The sequence below is a fragment of the Mobula hypostoma genome, chromosome 5, assembly GCF_963921235.1.
Source record: "Mobula hypostoma chromosome 5, sMobHyp1.1, whole genome shotgun sequence".
Classification (NCBI taxonomy): domain Eukaryota; kingdom Metazoa; phylum Chordata; class Chondrichthyes; order Myliobatiformes; family Myliobatidae; genus Mobula; species Mobula hypostoma.
The window spans coordinates 170,587,198-170,605,861 of record NC_086101.1 but is presented as its reverse complement, the minus strand read 5'-3'; the positions used below and the strand labels follow the sequence as shown (position 1 = coordinate 170,605,861).

The 18,664-nt window shown below is 41.0% G+C and overlaps 1 protein-coding gene across 3 annotated transcripts in view; it reads right to left on the bottom strand.

The window, feature by feature from the left end:
* The window catches only part of irf2b (interferon regulatory factor 2b), a 69,385-nt gene extending 51,185 nt beyond the window's left edge, over nucleotides 1–18,200 (bottom strand). The window contains exons 1-2 of one of the 3 annotated variants that reach the window (XM_063049409.1): nucleotides 17,945–18,200; nucleotides 5,793–5,909 (exon numbers count right to left, since the gene is read on the bottom strand). The gene's annotated coding sequence lies outside the window, so the exon portion shown is untranslated. Of the gene's footprint in view, nucleotides 1–5,792; nucleotides 5,910–16,586; nucleotides 16,904–17,944 lie in introns of those variants that run through there. The other 2 variants (XM_063049410.1, XM_063049411.1) reach the window with 2 other exon arrangements.
* Between the last annotated feature and the right edge of the window lie 464 nt (nucleotides 18,201–18,664).

Sequence of the window (18,664 nt, the reverse complement as noted above, 5' to 3'; positions counted from 1 at the left end):
TCTATGACTCAATGTTTTCCCTTTGACTCCATGGGTTTTAACCATTTTCTCCCTCATTCCAAAGCTGCCCTGGCTACTGTGTTGGTGCCTGGATGGAAAAGAGGAAGGAGTTGATGGATCTGTCTGTGACTGTAAATATGAGTAAATAACTGGGGAAATGAGACTGCTAAAGTTGGTCTGAAACCAGCATAACCTCAATGGCCAACATGGCATTCTATCAGATTGTGATCTGAGATGGTCGGTTAATTGGTTATTGTAGATTACCTGTTGGTATGATAAAAGCAGCTGGTAAAAGAACCAAAGTTGATGCATCTGTGAGAAAGAGTAAGTTGCAGGAATGCAAGGAAAATAAGGAGAGGCCGAATGAGACTAACTGATCCCTCTGCAGGGGGGCTGGCATGGGCTTGATGGGCCAAATAGCCTCCTTCTATTTTATAAGTAAATAAGTGATCTCAGGGAATTCTGCAAAAATATTCTGCTATTAATTCCATTCCTCTTGAATGAATCATGATATTTAGATTTTAATAACTTCTTTATTAACCAGCATTATATTGTCAAATATATCTTGTATTTGCAACCACCTCAACCCTATTTAGACCTTTTCTTTCCCCCTAAGCTGAAGGGACCTTCTTATCCTTCCCTCTTATATCTAGTCCTTCACTCTTGCCCATTTAGGGGCTCGCTTGCCCGATGCAGTATGTACAGAAAAAACTATAAATCACATACTTATTATGTAATGTATTTATATTTCAATGCCATCATCCCACAGACCACATGCAAGTGGTTACAGCCAAGTTGGGAAAGCCCAAGTGTTAAACAAACAACACCAACATCTCCTTGTTATAGACTTAGAGGATTACTGGAAAACTATCCTAGAGATCTGATGATCCTTTTCCAAACGATCCTTTCTAAATCATTTACTTTTTCTACCAACCACCTCCAGTTCTTATTTCATTCCTACTCCCCCATCCACCTTCACCCAACACCTTCCCCTCCCCCTGCCCTCTTATTCTGGTTGCCTCCCCTCTCCTTTCCGGGTCTCGGCCTGAAATGTCAACTTCATTCACTTCCTCTAGATGCTGCCTGATCTGCTGAATTCCTCCAGCATTTTGTGGGTTTTGTCTTTATAAACATCGTTATTACTACTATATACTACATAATATAAACGAGAATGGAACTACCCCAGAGCACTGGATTTTCCACTTCGAAAGTTCTCCTTGGGTATGACAGACAACCAATCAATCAAATCAAATCAAGATAGGCAATAAAATGGATTAAGATACATGGTTAACTTAAGCTTCCTTGCAGCATTCTACTCTGATCAAATGTGACAATCTCAAACAAATGACTACATAGTCACTAAGTTTCAAACAAAGGTTAATTGATCAACTTCTTCATTCACAGAGTGAGAACCGGAAAAAAAGAACAATGTTTCGCAAGAGAAGAGGAAGCTGGGAATTCATGGAATTCAAAGATATGCGACATTTCAATAACAACTGTGAAAATCTCTGATGGTGACTACACAGAGGTACACCAGCCATTGTACACTGATGCAGCTTAACAGAGAGGAAGTAAAACTGAGCTCCTTGTGTCAGATGCTATGAATGATCAGTGCTCAGCGTTGTTATTGCTTGCTGGCATTGGCCCAAGTAACCATGATTCAGAAACGGGGCTTGACAGCAACAGCCGACAAGACACGACCGGAGTACAGTTAAGAACAAGCCTCTAACCTGGTGAACCTACAGCACAAACTATCACTGACAGCATTGAATTGACTTCATTTCTCACATCCTTCACATACATACATGAGGAGTAAAAATCTTTACATCTCCAGCTGAATGTGCAACGTACAAATTATAGTAATTTGTAATAAATAGTATGTACAGTAAGATACACAACAGAACAGTCAATATAGCTCAGAAATACAATTGTATCAGCATGAATTAATCAGTCTGATGGCCTGGTGGAAGAAGCTGTCCTGGAGCCTGTTGGTCCTGGCTTTTATGCTGCAGTACCGTTTCCCAGATGGTAGCAACAGGAACAATTTATGGTTGGGGTGACCGGGTCCCCAATTATCCTCTGGGCCCTTTTTATGCATCTGTTGCTGCAAATGTCCTGAATAGTGGAAAGTTCATGTTATCCAGTTATGTAATATGGCTCAGAATGTTAGACAATATCTAGTAACATGAGGAAACGAATTGAACTAGCAGAGATGCGGTTTTTGAGGAGGATGCAAAGAACATCATGGACGAAACGAATATCTAACGAGGATGTCATGAACAGAGCAAACACAAAAAGAGAAATAATGTATGAGATCATGAAAAGGCAACGTGACTTCATTGGACGTGATTAGGAAAGAGGATTTAGAATGCACGGTAATTATGGGAAAGACTGAAGGGAAGAAAGTAAGAGGAAGACAAAGACAAATGATGATGGAGACAGCAGCCAGAGAACTGGAAGTGAATACCAATAACCCAAAACAGGAGTGTGTGGGCCATGGCCATCAAAGCTCAAACTGGGCACGGCACCTGATGATGATGAGTGGGAAGTTCACATCCACAGATGTTCTGGACTGTCCACACCACACTCTGCAGTGCCCTGCAATTGAGGGAAGTATAGTTCCCATACCAGGCAGTGATACAGCCAGTCAGGATACTCTCAACTGTGCCCCTGCAGGAAGTCCTTAGGATTCGGGGACTCTTGCCGAACTTCTTCAACCGTCTGAGGTGAAAGAGGCGCTGTTGCGTTTTTTTACTTCACACAGCCAGTATGTACAGACCAAGGGAGATCCTCAGTGACGTGTATACCAAAGAACTTGAAGCTGAGGAAATTGGGGTACAGTATCTGTCGCTATCTGTAAGGAGTCTGAACATTCTCCCCGTGACTACATGGGTATCAACTGGGTGCTCCACTCCAGTTTCCTCCCACATTTCAAAGACTGGTGAGGGCATTGTGGGCATGCTGTGTTGGCACTGGAAGCATGGTGACCTCTGCCAGCTGCCCTCAGACAGTGTTCGCTGTTGATGCCTACAATGCATGTTTTGATGCACATGTGACAAATAAGGATAAGCTCTTAAATCTTTAATACAAAAGTCTGCCCTACAAATGCTCAAACAATTTAACCTGATAAATATTACATAACATAAGCAAAAAAAATCATCCTCGTAAAATGTTAAATATTCTGAGGGTGCCTTGATCTCTTTCAATACAGTATAGGACATTATTCCTCCGAGCATAGGAGAATGAGGGGAGGTTCGGTGGAGGTATATAAAATGTTAAGGGGCATAGATAGTGTACAGGCTTTTTTCCACTGATACTGAGTGAGATTAGAACTAGTCGTCATGGGTTAACGGTGAAAGGTGAAATGTTTAAGAGGGGGAGTTTCTTCACTCACAGTGTGTTCAGAGTGTGGAATGAGCTGCCAGTGTAAATGGTGGGTGTAGGTTCGATTTCAATACTTAGGAGAAATATGGATAGTTGCAAGGATGGTTGGGGTATGGCGGGATAGATCCAGGTGCAGGTCTTAGGGATCTGGCAGATTAATAGTTCAGCATGGACTAGATGGGCCAAAGGGGCTTTTTCTATACTGTACTCTTCTATGGCTCTACAGTGCCTTGTAAAAGTTTTCAAACTCCAGCCCTTTGTTCACATAATTGAGTATTACAACAAGGGGATTTTGGTCAATTTAACGAAGAATTTTTACTTGTGAATCACATGCTTCTTTTTTTCAAGAGAGCCCACTAAAAAAAGCATATCCTTGCCTGTAAATATTTTGCAAAGCATCACTTGGAAGATTCTATAAATATGTGAAAAAAGTTCTTGTGGTTGGATGAAACTAAAGTGAAATGTTATGACCTCAACACTAAGCAGTACATGTGATTTAAATCTAATACTGAGCATCAGCTAAGTAACACCATCCCTGCTGTAAAAGTATGGTGAAGGTAGCACCATGCTACGGGGATGCTTTTCAGCAGCAGGAACTAGAAATCTGGTCAGGATTGATGGGAAGGATGAATGCTGCTAAATGCAGGGAGATCCTCGATAAAAACCTGCTAGCCTCTTCCAGAAAGCTTAAACAGGGAAGGAAGTTTGTCTTTCAGCAAGACAATGACCCAAAGCACCCTGCCAGAGCAACCATGGAGTGGCTTCAAATGAAGAAAATTGATGTCCTTGAGTGGCCCAGTCAGAGTCCTGACCTTAACCCGATTGAACATCTCTGGCAAGACCTCAGGGCTGCTGTCCTCCATCGTTCCCTAACTAACTTGGCAGAGTTTGAGCAATTTTGCAAGGAGAAATGGACAAATCTAGTTCCATCACATTGTGCAAAGCTAATAGAGACTTATCCAAAAAGACTACTGGCTGTGAGAAGAAAAAAAAATGAGCAAAGGGGGATGAATACTTTTGTATTGCTGACATTTCAGGTTTTGAAGTTTTAGTTTTACATGCTTTACAATTTTCCCTTTTTTTGGGGTGTTACTGTGAGATATAGGAGCATATGATTCATAAATAGAAATTCTCAGTTAAATTGATCAAAATCCACGGATGTAATACTCATTTATGTGAACAAAGGTTTGGGAGCTGAATACTTTTTCATGGCACTGTATATAATGAGTGCTGATAAAGCAATACCATGAAAGAAATGACACAATATTAGTTAGAAGACAAGTAATACAACATCAAAGTTACATACCAAGCACTGTTCCCTCTAAGGTTTTTACAGCTGCATGGACCAACCATTGCTCTGAGCAGGAAATTTTTACGTGCCACTTTAAATGTCTTTTGTAATATTCATACTACGAATACTTAGGATGAAAATTGAAAAAATATATGCATTGGATTTTATGTATTAATTGAAGGGTATACTGAGATACAGTACAACAAAGAAAATCCTTCACATTTCATAAACCTTTTCTCGCCTGTCTTCATTCCAACTACATGGCAACAAAGGCTATGTGCACGGGAGCATTTCAGTTACTGCACAGTGCGCACCTCTGCAGCTTAGAGAGAACAGTGATCTCAATTATATTGTTAGACGGAAGATATAGTTTGAGTCTTGAAGCAGAATGATGTTAATGTTGAAAATAGTAGCATTTTCTTTGTGTCTGATGTTTACATGAGCCACTTGCAAATCAGTTATAATTCATTTTTGCATAAGTGGGAAAAACAATTAAGCCACAGATTTTTGCTATTTATAAAATGATGTAATTAGTTTTCTCTTCGCTTTTCAGGATCTGGGTAGCCATATCCTTGAAATGAATGACATGCTCGGTCATATTAGATTGCATTTAATAGTCAACTACACTGATTATATGAAAGAAGCCATCGTCCAAACAATGCTCCAACAAAGTGTGTCAATTACAATCTCAAAATAAGCATTTCAGAAAATATCACAACAATCACACATGCTGACTTTACAAAGGATCACCAAATGATGGAGAACATTTATGCCATGTGGTCCCGCTCACTGCTAGGTAGGAATTTCCAAATCAACTCAAAACTAGCAAAATGCATATGAAAAAATGTCTAACCCTCAGTAAACCAGATACCATAGCAAACTAGAGGCCATAGCTATGTTTTAAATTGGCAGATCCTTTGTGGGAAGTGGAATTGCTCCTGGTGCACTAGGACAATGCCCTTTTGAAGCTGAGATCGAACAAATATGTTAAGTAGATTACACCTCACCTAATTTGTTACATTAATCCAACCCAGAGCCATGAACTGCAAATATTCCACATTCAAAAACAACTCCTAACAGAAGCTAACAGTCAACCTAAGAGAGGTATTTTCCTTACCTGCTAATTATAAGTGGCCACACAGTCAGAGCAGTACCTGTCTTGGCGAGGGTGGCATACGGGATAAGGGTGGCCTTCCTGTCAGATATGGGGCTGGGTATAAGGTCTGGAGAGTCACTGGAAGAAAGAAGAACGGTGGAGAGAGTCAAATACTGGAATAAAGCATAGGAATTAAAATCAAACCTTGTTTCTATTGAAGAAAACCTGATTGCCACCATTGTTTAACAAAAGCATCTAGAAAGTAAAAAAAACATTCCTGTTGCTAACCTAATCTTAAAAATTACAAATCTCCCAATTTAATTTACTGCATTATTTTATTCTCCATATTCACTATTAAAAGTTATATCTAAAATATTATCATTCCAACACTTGAATTTTGGTTTCAAACTCAAGCACCTGAACATCACAGCATGCACTAACGGCCTGGCCCTGTGGTGTAAGAAGGGTCGCGCTCATGTGGATCTGACCTGTGCCCAGTGGTGCATTTTAACCTCTGTCTCATTCTAAACATCCGCAGCATCCTGAATCTTGCCTAAACTACATTTAAAATAATGCAGTCCCAAATACTTCTAATGATTTATTTTTAAAACACCTTTTGAACTTTTGCCTTTGACATCTGTAATTAATGCACACCCACCCCTTCCAGGCCTCAAAACTGTTGAAATGCCAACAGTGGTTAGAATTTGAGAATCCAATCCATTTATTGACCATCTTTTACATGAAAATTATCTGATACCTGGCACAAAATGAGGCCCAATTCACAGCCTTTGTAGGAAATCCTGTATTGCCTCATATTTTTGCTGCAGGTTTTAATTTGTGTGTGTTTGTGCAGATAGAACTTATGTTAACCTTCCAGAAAGACTTGTTAGATGTGTCCTTTTCTTTGAATATTGTTTGTCTCACTACCAAATTTAAACTAAAATATGTAATCCTGTCTAGAGCATACAGAAATGAAACAGGGATAGGCAAATCAGCCCCTTAAGCCTGGTCTACCATCAATAAGATCACAGTTGATCCAAACTTGGCCTCAGCAGCACTTTACTGTGCTCTCACCAACCCAGACTCCCTCGTACGTAATTCAAACATTTCAAACATTGGTCTCTGGATCTTTAGTTTAGCTTTTTAGATTACAAGTCCAGTAATCTAACCACAGCAGCACTTCCACATCATCTGGTAATCTATCTAACTTCATACAAGCACAACCATCAGCAAATGAAATATTACAAGAATCACAAAAAGACATTAGATGATAACCGAGACCATTATCAAAATGACAGAGGAAGTGCGAAAAAATGGTTCAACTCTTTGGGGAGGGAAGGGGAAAAGGGTTGTGGGAGAGGAAAGAATCGCCTGCTCGATTACCAAAACCTGCTAAGATACGTAGAAACTTTGGAGTCTGCTTCACCAGCTGTCATGACATGACTTTGAATGCTCAGAGTTAAATGAAATTAACTGTTTATAAGAGATTAGATCCAAAGGATCTAAATTGCAAGTTAAACAAGTTTATACTCTCGCACTATTTTAACACCATTCATTGCATAATTCTTCCAATTTAATTCTTATCTACATATTATATAAATGGAACACTTATAGCTTCCTTCCCATGGTATGCCTTTTGTTCCTTTTGCCATTTCTGTTAATTCATAGATTTTGCAACATATTGTAAAAGCTCCTGGTAATTCCTTGCTCAGAAGGCAGTGCACAGGGGACATTACTCAATTTCAAGCTCAAGTTTATTGTCATTCATCCATACACCCCACATACAGCTGAACAAAACAGTGTTCCTCTCGAACCAAGGTGCAATATACAGTACAGATAGCACATACGGCACATAAAACAATATGAATACAACAATATTAAAAGATAAAGCCAGCCAGTGGTGGAGTGGCATTGGTACCGGTCTTCCCGGGTTCAAATCCAGCTGGCTCCTTGTGCGCTTCCCATCGTGCTGGGTTGAGCATTGAGCTAGCAACCCAGCTTTGTAAAAAAACAGACAAACGCTAAAGAAACAGCTAGATTACTGCCTGATGCACCACAACGTGCGGAGAGGAACAACATTAAGAGATAAAGGCAAGTATTCTGTATTCCCAAGTTGACATAAAGTGCATATATAACATACAGTTAAATATACAGCAGTCTTTAGCAAGACGATGCGAAAGTCTCTAGGTGGTTGCTATACACGAATGCTCCGGATGGCTCTTGACGTGAGTTGACAACAGCACATAATGAACGTCGAGCTCTATAACAACCTACCAATGCTCACCACTAAAATCGAGGCGAGAAGACTGCAACTAGCGGGGCACTGTCTACGCCACCCCGAGCTACCTGCCAGCCTAGTCATCATATGGGAGCCCAAGCACGGGAGGATGAACCCTGGGCGCCCTCCCAAGACTATGGTCAACACGCTCCTAGAAGACAGCGGCGCGGCTAATGTAGATGAACTGAACACACTGATGAGAGAGGGAGAAGTGAAGAGTCCGTCATCATGCCCGACGCTGGCCCCCTAGGCCTGAGCCGACGTACTAGTAGTAGTACTTACTGCTACACATGGTGTCAGCAGAATTATCTGCAGCTTAATGTGAAAAAGACTAAGGAGCTGGTGGTAGACCTGAGGAGAGCTAAGGTACCGGTGACCCCTGTTTCCATCCAGGGGTTCAGTGTGGACATGGTGGAGGATTACAGATACCTGGGGATACGAATTGACAACAAACTGGACTGGTCTAAGAACACTGAGGCTGTCTACAAGAAGGGTCAGAGCCGTCTCTATTTCCTAAGGAGACTGAGGTCCTTTAACATCTGCCGGACAATGCTGAGGATGTTTTACAAGTCTGTGGTGGCCAATGCTATCATGTTTGCTGTTGTGTGCTGGGGCAGCAGGCTGAGGGTAGCAGACACCAACAGAATCAACAAACTCATTCATAAGGCCAGTGATGTTGTGGGGATGGAACTGGACTCTCTGACGGTGGTGTCTGAAAAGAGGATGCTGTCTAAGTTGCATGCCATCTTGGACAATGTCTCCCACCCACTACATAATGGACTGGTTGGGCACAGGAGTACATTCAGCCAGAGACTCATTCCACCGAGATGCAGCACAGAGAGTCATAGGAAGTCATTCCTGCCTGTGGCCATCAAACTTTACAACTCCTCCCTTGGAGGGTCAGACACCCTGAGCCAATAGGCTGGTCCTGAACTTATTTCATAATTTACTGGCATAATTTACATATTACTATTTAACTATTTATGGTTCTATTACTATTTAGTATTTATGGTGCAACTGTAACGAAAACCAATTTCCCCCGGGATCAATAAAGTATGACTACGACTACTGGCACCATCATAATGATGTGTACTGGGTGGTCACAGCCTGGGAGAAGAATCTGTTACCCAGCCAAGCAGTCCTTGTTCTTGTACTGACTGTTGCCTGACAGTAGAGGTGGTCAAACAAATGGGAGGAGTCCTTGCTGAGGGCCCTGCATACACAGTGTTTCTGACGTATGTCCTAGATTTGGTGGTGGTGGGGGGAGAGATACCCCAATGATTCTCTCAGCAGTGCTCACAATCCATTGCAGGGTCTTGCAATCAGATGCTTGGCAACTCCTGTGTCAGACGGTGGTGCAGCTGGTCGGGGCACTCTTGATGGTGTCCTGGTTCACTCTGGTTCTGTTGTAGGAATGCCAGCCAAACAGTGCATACGTGCCACTACCAGCTGCACCAATGCCCAACAAAAAAATGATGATATATGAACGTATTTCTCATCTGCACACTTCCCTTTCATTTAGTTTCTGTTAATGACATCCATGCTTTGTCAGAAGCTGTGAGCAGATTTCTTAAAAAAACTTTATGGGCAACACACTAGTTAGGTGCGTTGAAATCTGACTGTCAGACTTGTCAGCAACCACCAAAATAGTGAGTTATTCTGGAAGAGAGGCAGCATTGTTACAATGGGCTGAACGGCCTCCTTCTTAGCTGTAGCCTTTGTACAATATGGTTCTACAAAATGCCAATTTCAGAATATAGACTAATTCAGACTTCCAATCAATTTTTCCCCACATAAATGCTTACACATTTTCTTTCTGGCTCCATTTCCATTTATGCCTTTATTTCTCCAGCTTCTTACACTATGCAGATGGCAGTCCTCTGCATATCACTGAGGAACAGTAATGGTCAGTAGTCTATAAATGTCTTTTGGAAGTTGAGTATAGTATGCCGAAAACATAACATAAAATCTCCAAGACTAATATTTATGGCTGGTGTGGAATTTTAAACATGAAAAAATCTATTTTCTCTAAGTACGTAATTTACTTCTTTTTTTATGTTGGTCAACACCAAAAAATTCAAACCCCAAATATAAACACTGTGGTTAAGTATGTTCAAGGTGATTGTTAACCATTGAACTAAAAACAAAAAGGAAAGATGGGCTGGATCATTTGTTTGAATGATTTACTTGTTTTTTATCAAGTGGGGCTGCACGGTAGCATAGCAGTTAACGTAAAGCTACTACAGCACCAGTGACCCAGGTTCAATTCCCACCACTGCCTGTAAGGGGCTTGCATTCTCCTCCCCCCTCCACATGACGATGTGAGCTTCCTCTGGGGGCTCTGGTTTTCTCCCACATTTCAAGGCCATACGGGTTAGTGGGTGCAATTGGGCAGCCTGAACCGGTTGGGCTGGAAGGGCCTGTTCCTGCGCAGTTATGTCTTTAAAAAAGATGCAAATCACATTTAAAGATTCTAAATTTATTCCAGTTAAAAAGTATCCTCTGTAATTTATACAGAAACGCATCCAATAAATGGTGTTTGCTGTCAAATGAACAGCAAAATTATCTCCTCCCCAATGCCCCACCATACACCCAACATAAGTAGTAGGGGACATATTTATCAATAAACAAATACTTTCATTTAACAAGTGTAAAACTTAGGGAAGCAATGAATTTAAAACGAACTAAAGTTAAATTATATGCTGAACTGACTAAACAGCAAAAAGCAAGAGGCAGTCTTCTGACTGATCCAGTGCAAGCTTCATGCCATTTAGTTTGCAATTCTCAGCTCACTCTAGGCTGGGTTCAGTTGACAGCAACTTAAATTTCTGGATTAGCTTCCCGAAGTCTGACAACAAATCTAGAAACACAAGTTTGAATATGATCAGAGATAGATTTAAAGTAATTGAACAAACACGGAATGTTTAATAAAATAGTTTCAACAACAATGAAACCAATGGATTGCTATTAAAGCCCATCTCCTTCACTGACGTCGTCCAGCCTGGACAGCCTGGGCCCTGATATAAGCATGGACATACAAAAGAGCTGGTTCTTAATTGCTCAGTGACAACTACAGGTGGACCATAAATACCAGCTTTGCCAGTAACATTCACAACCCGTGAACTAATAAAAAAAAGCATTATAAATGCTACCCTACTTTTTAAAGTTTTAGAACAGGATCCACAGCATTGCCAGAACTTTTTTTTCACAATGCTCAAGGCAAAAGCAGCAGTGCTACAGGCATGCGTCTTTTATAGTGAACATGTTTTTGAAGTGTTTCCAAGGCTTCTGTAATATTTTACATGAAACAGTTCAAAATCTGAATCAGGCTTATACTTTTACCTTAATATTTAGATGACATAAAATAAAGAAAAAAACATTTATCTACAAATTCTCAGCTGCAGAACATCATGTCTATATTAGTTTCTAGCCTCCATGCAAAACCTGATGAACACCAAACATGCTGTCACTCATAATTGCCATGAGTTACTTTAATTTAAGAATGTAGCCATTTGCATAAGTCACTTTTAAATATCAGTTGCTGTAAATTCAAATATAGAATGCTGATATTTATCAACCCTGACCCATCTCCTGAAATGCATTTTTTTGGGTCACATCAGAAGTTCAGACAGAAAGTTGTTGGTAGGGATTATCTGTATTCTCCAACACAATTTTCCCAGGGAGGACATTATACACCCCTTTTAGGGTATTACAGGAAAAACTGGACCACGTTTTCTTGCCTATAACTGGGCAGCTTGGGATAATTCAGCCTTATTATTATACCTCTGGGTGTAAACACAAGCCAAGTAAGTTAATTACTCAGTTAAATCTGTCTGAGTACTCCCTCCTGCATTGCATTAAACCTTCTCTCTACTCTACTGTCCATGCCAAAAACTTCCTGAGTCCTGGCCCCTAACCTGCTGCCCAACTGATCCATCTGCACTGTTGCAGTCTCCAATCCACTGGTCCGGATCTCAATTCAGTCCCTTTTACTCAACATCCAGTCTTCTGGTCCCAATTCCCCCAAACCCATTACAGCCTCACTTCCCTTATCCTTTCCTGCATAACATCTATTTTGCTGCTCCCAGGTCTGAGACACAAGTCAGCACGCCCCCCCCCCCCCGACTGTTCAGCCAGAGCTGATCCCAGTAGTTCAACCACCCCCCTCCAACCCCAACTACACCCATTCTGCCAACTCCTCCTCAATCCCTCAGCAACAGCGATAAGGCTGGAGCAAGAGACAATTTGCCAGAGGAACTCAGTGGGTTAAGCATTCTCTTTAGGAGGAAATAACTGTCGACGTTTCAGGTCAAAGCCCTGCATCAGGACTGCGTGTCTATTGATATTACTGGCTCCTTTCTACCCTCGCCACCGATTCTAACACCCTTCCGCCTGCCACCAGCTGTATCCATGACCTTCAGCCTTGCCAAAAAAGGCTTTAAAAAACATACTGTGCACCAAAAGTATACAATGCCCACAGCAGAGACCTAATCACATTTTAAAAAATCAATGACCCAGCACTTCTGTACATCTCAGGTATGCTAGAATTTTTCTAAAAGAATAGTTTAATATATTCATGAAGTGGGTGCAGTCAACATCATTTTCAATAGTTTTTGCTGTGGCCATTTCAGTACCTAATAAAGAGGCTACTAAGTGTACACTTGTGCTTTTTTGCTGCTGTAGCCCATTCACTTCAAGGTTCTTCAATGTGTGGTGCATTCGTGTATGCTCTTCTGCACACCGCTGTTGTAACATGCGGTTATTTGAGTTACTGTTGCCTTCCTGTCAGCTTGAACCAGTCTGGCTGTTCTCCTCTGACCCCTCTCATTAACAAAGGTGTTTTCACCCACAGAACTGCTGCTCCCTGGATGTGTGTGTGTTCTTTTTTTGTTTGTTTATCACATCATTCTCTGTAAACTCTAGTGACTGTTGTGCATGAAAATCCCAGGAGATCAGCAGTTTCTGAGATACTCAAACCAACCTGCCTGGCACCACAAATCACGCCAGGGTCAAAGACACTTAGATCATATTTCTTCCCCATTCTGATGTTTGGCCTGAACAACAACTGAACCTCTTGACCATGTCTGCATGCTTTTATGCATTGAATTGCTGCCACATAATTGGCTGATGATATATTTACATTACATAGTGTACCTAACAAAGTGGGCACAGAGTGCATATAGGAAAATGGCCTGATAGATGGAAAACCAGGTATTTTCAGACTGACTGCACTGAAGGCCGGTATATAGTAAACATTGTACCTGCTAACATGATGACAAAATGGAAACAGATTTCAATTCCAATAGCATTCCCACTACTAACACCAGTGTTATTTATCTCAGATAACTCCTATATTGGGCAAGTGAAGGTAACCATCTGTTGTTACCATGAGTGTAGATTGCTGAAAAGGTATTAGATTCAACACCTTTTTAAAGGGAATTTAACATCTGTTTCACAATCATTACAATGCTGGCTATTCCTTACTTGCTTCTCTTTCATTCTTCTGTTAACTCTAGATATAATCCTGATCAAACTCCAACTTTCAACCCTCCTTAACAGTATAGGGTGTGTAACTAAAGACAACAGCATGGTCCTGATGAACGGAATATCTGTCCCTGTGAAGTAACATGGGAAATAATGCTTCCTTGTGGTAGATCTGGGGAATGGGAATGGTCCTGCCAACCTCCCACTATGGTTTCAACAGATGCCCAGTATTCAAGTCCTGCTTGGTTCTATTCATGGAGGATCCAGAATTCCGAAGAAGAGTCTTTGACTTACATGTCTCTCTGTCCACAAATGCTGCCTGACCTGTAGTTACTATTTTTTATGAATTTTAGATTTCCACCAAATACAGTACTTTTTAAAAAATTTCTAATATATCAACACTCCTTCAACAATACTTCCTAAAATTCAAAGTCATTTTATTATCGCCATTGACTACCCAGGGATTCACTTTCTTGTAGGTGTTCAAAGTAGAACAAAGAAATACAATAGAATCAATGAAAAACTACACACAAAGACTGATAAGCAACCAGTGTGTAGCTCCCAAAGCCGTAATTCCAATTACTGCTCTTGTCCAAACTCACATCAAGTCATGTTCACTCTTCACCCCTGTCCTCCTAAACCCTAGGCTTTTAGCTGTCCATTGTTTATAATCACCTGAGTATCCCAACGCCTCCATTTCTGGCTCCTCAGGCATTCCAGATTTCAAAACGTAAACACGAGGAATTCTGCAGATGCTGGAAATTCAGGCAACGCACATCAAAGTTGCTGGTGAATGCAGCAGGCCAGGCAGCATCTCTAGGAAGAGGTACAGTCGACGTTTCGGGCCGAGACCCTTCGTCAGGACTAACTGAAGGAAGAGCTAGTAAGGGATTTGGAAGTTGGAGGGGGAGGGGGAGATCCAAAATGATAGGAGAGGACAGGAGGGGAAGGGATGGAGCCAAGAGCTGGACAGGTGATAGGCAAAAGGGATATGAGAGGATCATGGGACAGGAGGCCCAGGGAGAAGGAAAAGGGGGAAGGGGGAAAAAAACCCAGAGTATGGGCAAGGGGTATAGTCAGAGGGAGAACAAGGAGAGAGAGAGAAAGAATGTGTGTATATAAATAAATAACGGATGGGGTACGGGGGGAGGTGGGGCATTAGCGGAAGTTAGAGAAGTCAATGTTCATGCCATCAGGTTGGAGGCTACCCAGACAGAATATAAGGTGTTGTTCCGTTTTCAGTAGCTGCTCTTTAGTAAGACCCCAAGATCTAAAAAACCTTCCCTAAACCTTTGAGTCTCTTTCCCAGTTTACCATATTCTTTAAAAACTTATGCTCTTCTATTATGTCCTTAAATGGCTCAGGACCACATTTTTCTTGATGATACACCTATGAAGCACCATTCCAATGCTGCTATATAAATACAAGATCCTGTTATTGCAGTCTATCAATACTTTTGCCCTAAAAAATTGTTATACTTACTCATTCCTAGACTCGAGCCTTGCACCTGCAATACTTTGTGATTACATTGCTTCAACCTTGGTGTGAAACCAATGCCGGAATTTTAGGACTCAAAAGTCATATTTCCTCATATTTTTGAAGCAATTTTATTTAAGCTTTTATTGGATTCTGCTCTGTATTTTATGCATTTTATAGCATTGGTAGGATTCACATTTACACCTGAAGAACCTAGACAATGGTAACTTTTCAAACCATGTTATGAACTACAGATCACGAGCAACTCTAATGCTCAATCTTGAAAATGTAATAAACTGTGTGAGGCCAGCACGATCCATAAGCTCCAGTTGTTTATTTATATGCTCATACTTATGTCATAATTACATGATTCAAAGTGGCAGGGCAGGAAAAATCATATTTTGGCATGATGGCTCAATGAGTCTGCTTAATTTTGAGTGTAACATTGTGGTTCACGTCGCAAAGGACTCTTTGCAATCACTTTTCTATAACTCCAGGGTTCTGTTGAAATAGGGGTGAAACAACCAGTGGTGGATACAGCCCAGCCCACCACAGGTAAAGCCCTCTCCATCACTGAGCCTGTTTACAAAGAGTACTGCCACATCCATCATCAAGGATCCCCGCCATCCAGGTCATACTCTCTTCTTACTGTCACCATCAGGAAGGAGGTTTAGGTCCCACACCACCAGGTTCAGGAACAGTTATTACTCTTCAGCCAGGCTCCTGAACCAGCGTGGATAACCTCATTCACCTCAGCATTCAACCTACAGACCTAATTTCAAGGCTGCTACAATTCATGTTCTCTGGATTCATTCATTTATTTTTAATTACACTGTTTGTTCACTTTTAAACATTGGTTGCCTGTCAGTCTTTATGTACAGTTTTTCAAAAATTCTATTCTATTTATTTTCCTGTAAATGCCTGCAAGAAAATAAACCTCATGGTAGTATGTGAGGGCACACTGTATAGGTACTTTGATAATAAATTTGCTTTGACCTTGAGTGGAAGATCCAATTCCAGCTCTGCCCCAACCTCCAATTCCCACTACATTATTCCCCTACTCACACATTACACCACAGGGACAGATTATTCCACCAGCTAGGTTGTCTTCACGCACACAGTCCTAATCTGTTTGTCCTCCAATCCTTCAATATGTGTTTTCCATGACTTTGAAAATCTTCATCCTACGTACAGCCATTCTCCTTGAAAAACATGTTTTCATTCTTTCTTTTAATCCTTCTGGAAATCTTATATTGCGCACTTAAAACTCCCCAAGATTTTGAAGTGCAGAAACATTTTACCAACACGTTTGCTGGTGTTTGTGCTCTCATCCTACCTCTGTTGCTTTCACTCCCAAGTAACTTTCCAACTCTAACTTAAATTCAACTCTCAGCCATGATGGAATGCTGCAGCAGACTCGAAGGGCCGAATGTCCTAATTCCACTCCTACATCTTGTCGTTTTAAAAGTCATTTTTCTCATCTGTTCCATGCTGCATGGTGCTGCACGTTCTCAGCATTCTCTAAATAAAGATGCTGCTACCAAGCTCTAGGCTGGATTTATAAATTATTCGCTTACATTGATAGCCACTTGGACTGGAGATTTGACCTTTTGTGAATGCTCATTCATCTTACATCTTTCTCATTGAGTCACCTCCCGTCTGCAGCCTCAGCCATCTCGTCCTCCGTTAACAATTACAGACTGTCAGAACTGCTCTCATCCTTTGCACTTTGTTCAGTGTTCTTCATCCTTTTCTAACATGGAGAAACACAGTGTGTACAGTACTCTTAACTGCTGTCTAACCTACACTTCAAACACTTTAGGGCATGAATGTAGATTTTAAAAAAATAACATATCCTTCTATGCTGTCATTTCCCCAACCGACCTCCTTGCGAACATTCTTTTTTGCTGGAACTAATTCCTGAATTATATAACGCAACCGCGACCTACGTCACCTCAGAACTGTGCATTTACATAACACATTCATTGGCTGTAAGAGCAATTAATTAGCGAATGGTACCATGTCATTGTCTAATACAAATGTCAATCATAATCCTAGCGTCTCATTAGTCGTTGGAGGTGTCAATCAAAATGCAGCCTGGACCATGGCGCACCCAGATCTCGAGAAGCTCAGAAGGCGGAAGTGAGTTTACTAAAAACATATTACAACAAATCAAAAGTAAAGCTTCCAAAACATATTACTGCAGCCGAATCACTGTTTTGTTAGAATCTGTCCATCTATACACTTAAACTGTAAGGCAATCCTATTTCTATATTTAAAGCAGGTTCAAGGGAATGTCCTAAAAATATATCTTGACGCAGTTGTAGTGTTATGTAAAATATTACACACTGAACTCCCTCTCGCTTTATCATTTGATGCGGCTCCGTTTACAATGTCTTAATATTTTCTTCAGATTATTTCTATCAGCTGTCTTTATAAACTGAGAATCTATAAACCGAAAGTATAATTCGCCCCTCCATGTTTCAAACCACATACTGTAAAAAAACTGACAATGATCAGTTCTTGGAATTTTACAGTTGTAATGCAATCTCAAAAAAACCGACGATGCACTGTGCCCAGTTTAGTTGATGACCGTAAATTGTGCCAGTTTAATCCGAAAGCTATCCATATAAGCTAGCGTTATTTGTAGGGAGATATAAATCTAGCAAACATATTGCATGATCGGCTATGATCCAAGTCCCTCATTAATTAAATTAACATCAGTTGTTTTGCAGAAGTGTTTTTGCTAAAAGCGAAACTAAAACTACCAAACCCTTCGCGCAAAAGTTGGAAACACTTTTCGTTTTCCTTTTGCAGCGGGCCGTCTCGTGTTTTTTTTAAAAGGCACAAAACTCTTCCATATATCCTGTACTTATTGTTTTCTTTCAAATCGGCTTCAATGCATTCGGAATCTTTGCGAAAACCCGCTCATTACCTCCAAATCCCCACTTCCAAATGAGTCCTGGGCTTTTTTTTTCCAAAGTGGATGACAGCGGGACGGTCACGTTGATGGAGGAAAAAAAACACTCCAGAGGCAATACAAGTCCCCCGTCCTGCCAGATGCAGAATTAGATCGAAAGTAAAAGAAGCGGCCGGAAGACTGGAAATTCCCCCCTTGCGATTTGTTTTCGTGTTTGTTCCTCAGAATTTACAACATCGCCTGGGCGGGACCCGATCGCCGACTGCGGAAGTCTTTCGCAAACTTTCATTGGCCGCATCGTTTTCTCGGAAATTCATTTTCAGTTTTCACTTCCCTGTTCAGCAGGCTGTGAGTCAGTGCCCGTGTCAGTACAGCAGCGAGTCGAGCCACACACGGAGTGAAAGCGCGACCTTGCGACCATTCCGCTGGACGCATTGTCAACTAGAATGGGAGTTACATATTGCTCCCTTAGAGGGATAAAGTAACTTTTGGTTTTATTATAATAAACGTGCTAAGGAGAGCGGGTTCATAGTTTTCGTTTCATTTGCTGAGAATTTTTTTTATTCCAACAAACCACAGAACTCCGTTTGTTAAATTGAAATGTAGTTGTGATAACTGAATCTGAATGATCAAAATATCAATCTGATCTGAAAATGAGGTGAGGAAGGATGTGAAATGCATTCTATGGCCAGACTTGCTAGTATAGAGGGAACTTTTCTTAAAATAGAAACCCAC